The sequence below is a fragment of the Cynara cardunculus genome, unplaced genomic scaffold (genome assembly GCF_001531365.2).
Source record: "Cynara cardunculus var. scolymus isolate 2C unplaced genomic scaffold, CcrdV1 Un_Scaffold_4408, whole genome shotgun sequence".
Classification (NCBI taxonomy): Eukaryota; Viridiplantae; Streptophyta; class Magnoliopsida; order Asterales; family Asteraceae; genus Cynara; species Cynara cardunculus.
This window is the reverse complement of record NW_020201883.1, coordinates 17,537-21,461: the sequence shown is the minus strand read 5'-3', so window position 1 is coordinate 21,461 and position 3,925 is coordinate 17,537. Positions and strand designations below refer to the sequence as shown.

General features: G+C 34.0%; 1 non-coding gene across 1 annotated transcript; it reads right to left on the bottom strand.

Annotated features, from left to right (window-relative positions):
- Nucleotides 1-211: 211 nt before the first annotated feature.
- On the bottom strand, nt 212-399 carry LOC112504028. Its single transcript, XR_003068119.1, has one exon. It is a non-coding gene; the product is annotated as a U2 spliceosomal RNA (small nuclear RNA).
- Between the last annotated feature and the right edge of the window lie 3,526 nt (nt 400-3,925).

Genomic DNA, 3,925 nt, shown 5'->3' with positions numbered 1-3,925 from the left:
TAAGTTCTCTAACTATGCTCGAGAACGGTGTTGCAATGTACTCTGCAAATGTTTGACTAATGTTAGTAGTTTGTTTAACATGAAATCACATTTTTAATTGATATCTCATCTAAGGTGACAAAGTCACGATTTTAATTTCTATAAAAAATGTAATTGAAATCACATTTGAAGTTATGAAAAAAAAAACATTCTATAATATTAGTGAAAATTTGAACGGTACATAAGATATAGCAATAGTAGTGGAAGCTCAAGACGATGCATGAAGAATCACATCACCAAACTAAGATAATGGATGTTCCCCCTTAAAAAAATAAAATTAATATCAAGTGGGGTCGATGACCCACATATCAGATATTAAACTGATAAAAACAAGTACTACACTTTACTGTAACCTTCTATAATATTTGAATTATAAATTAGAGAGATTTGTCAAGCCTTGATAGTAGTAACACTAAGACAACGGATAAATAACTACATCACCAAGTAGTATAATGGACATTCCCATATAAAAAAATAAATATCAAGTAAGCTGAAGAATCACATATTAGATATCAAACTCAGAACATATAATATACTTGATTTAAAAAAAAACCTAAGATTCATGACAGATATATAAATTAAAAACATGATCTATATTTGATCTTAAACAAAAGGTCGAGATTCGAGAAAAATATGTTTGTTCAATTTTTAATCATTTCTTTTTGTAGCAATCTCCCTCTTGTCACTTTCATTCCATCATCCAATGTGGGATGCAAGCAATATTGAGAAAAAAGTTGGCCCTTTTGTTTTTGTATCCACCTCCCACATGCCTCTTTCATTCTTTGATCTAATGTGTGATGCAAACAATAATGTGAGAAAAATGATTTATAATGCTTAGAAGTGATCACCAGATTATCCATGGTTATTGTTTTTACATGTATAAAGATATAAAAATTTAGATTATAGATATATAGTTATTGTTTTTACAACTATAATTTCTACTAATTTTACGATGTTGATTTATTGTCAACTTTACGTTATTTTTTATATTAGTTTTTGGTATATATTTTTTTTATAAAAGATGGTTGTCCAAAAACAGTTCAACCTAAAAGTTACACAAACTCTCTTAGTTTTGAAAGATATCTAACTCCTTTTAGTTATTCACTTAATTTGTATTATTTAGTTGGTTTTGATTTCAACCATGGTTATATAAATTGTATTATTTGTTTGGTTCATCCTTTAATATATTATATTGATATTGATATTGACTGATGATTGATCCCAAACTCATTTTTTCCTTCTTTCAGATACTTACCTCCATCTTCGAATATATCACATTCTCATGAACTTGCGGCAATACCTTAACATGTTGCTTCTTTATATATAGGCTAAGCCCATATTTTTCATTAATAAGGTCTATAACCGATGCGTACTATTGATCGACCCCAACATTGAATTGGTTTAATTCAACACGTCATTGGGGGATGTCGGTATATGCCGTAGATGAATGACGATGTTGTGGCTCATACCGTAGTCTATGACAAGTGTGCACTGCAAATGATTGATATGCTTCTGATGGTTGGATGTCATCGTCATCATCTGATTTGTGACCCATCTCTTGATCGGGGTCCGGCTATCCAAAATAATTACTAACCAAAAATTCCCTGCTTTCAATCCACCATTGGGCCGACTCCTCCAAATTTATCGTCACCAACGAGTTCAGGGGGTGAAACGCGTGCTAAAATTATATAAATCCATATAATTTTTTTAACATAAATAACAAAACATTTTAAATTTCAAATGTGTATCTTTACCTCCGGATCGAATGATAGACTTCCAGATTGAATTAATTCCTGGAGCAACACCTGTTGCACGTGCACCATATCGATTAGCTCCTTCTGAGTTAAAATAATTAATATCTCAATTGAAGGAACTGTTAGATAAAGGATTTATCAGACCAAGTACTTCTCCGTGGGGTGCACCAGTGTTGTTTGTGAAAAAGAAGGATGGATCAATGAGGATGTGCATTGATTATCGGGAGTTGAATAAATTGACAATCAAGAATAAGTATCCTCTCCCAAGAATTGATGACTTGTTTGATCAATTGGTTGGAGCTACTTATTTTTCAAAGATTGATTTGCGGTCTGGTTATCATCAATTGAAGATCCGAGATGAGGATGTGTCTAAAATAGCATTCCGTACACGTTATGGTCATTATGAGTTTTTGGTGATGCCATTTGGACTCACAAATGCGCCTGCAGCATTTATGGATATGATGAATAGGATGTGTAGTCCCTATCTGGATAAATTTGTGATTGTTTTCATTGATGATATTCTGATATATTCCCGATCAGAAGAAGAACATATACATCATTTGAAATTAATTCTGGAATTATTGAAACAAGAGAAATTGTATGCTAAAATGTCAAAGTGTGAATTTTGGCTGCAAGAAGTTCAATTTCTGGGGCATGTTATCTCAGAAAAAGGGATTAAAGTGGATCCAATCAAGATCGAAGCTATTAAGAAGTGGGAAGTTCCTAAGACTCCAATAGAAGTCAGAAGTTTTCTGGGATTGGCTGGGTATTATCGTAAGTTTATACAGGATTTCTCTCGTATTGCTACTCCGTTAACGAAGTTGACCAAAAAGAATGTGAAATATGAGTGGGATGAAGCACAAGCTCGGGCCTTTCAGATGTTAAAAGATAAACTGTGTAGTGCACCAATTCTATCTCTACCAGATGGAGCGGAAGATTTTGTGGTATATAGTGATGCGTCAAAGATGGGTTTGGGATGTGTACTAATGCAACGTGGAAAGGTAATAGCTTATGCTTCCAGACAGTTGAAAGATCATGAAAGACAGTATCCTACTCACGATATGGAGTTAGCGGCAGTAGTCTTTGCTTTGAAGATATGGAGACATTATTTGTATGGAACGAAGTGCCAAATTTTCACAAATCATAAAAGCTTGCAACATTTATATCATCAGAAAGATCTGAATATGCATCAGAGAAGATGGTTGGAATTGGTGAGTGAATATGATTGTGAGATTTTGTATTATCCAGGAAAAGCAAATGTAGTGGCCGATGCGTTATATCGACAAGAGAAAAGTGGAACGATCAAAGCTACAGCTTTACGAGTTGAGTTATTACCCAGTACTCAAGATGAGTTACAAGAATTTCAAAATGAGGCAATAAAAGAGGATAAGATCAAACGTGAAAGACTGGGTGGATTAATATCTGATTTGGTAAGAGATGATATAGAATTTTGGAGGTTCCAGAATAGAATTTGGGTACCATGTTATGGTGATCTCAGAAAGCGTATCTTTGAACGAAGCTCATCAGTCACGTTTTACGATACATCCAGGTACAAATAAAATGTATCAGGATTTGAGACAACATTATTGGTGGCCAGGTATGAAGAAAGATATTGCTAAACATGTTGAACAGTGTTTGACTTGTCTTCAAGTAAAGATTGAACACCAGYGTCCTTATGGTAAGTTGCAATCTTTAGAAATTCCGGTTTGGAAATGGGATCATATTACTATGGATTTCATATCCAAATTGCCAAGAACATTGAAGGGGTATGATGCAATATGGGTAATAGTAGATCGGTTGTCTAAATCTGCACACTTCTTACCTATGAGAGAGTCATACTCAATGGAGAGATTGGCAAAGTTGTACCTTGATGAGATAGTGACACGACATGGTGTTCTGTTATCAATTGTTTCTGATAGAGATAGTCGTTTCACTTCTATGTTTTGGAGGAGTTTTCAGAGAGAAATGGGTTCACAAATAAAGCTAAATACAGCTTATCATCCTCAAACTGATGGACAGAGTGAACGAACTAKCCAAACTTTAGAAGATATGTTGAGATCTTGTGTTATTGATTTCGGAGGGTCATGGGATAGTCATTTGGCTTTGGTTGAATTTGCATACAACAATAGCTA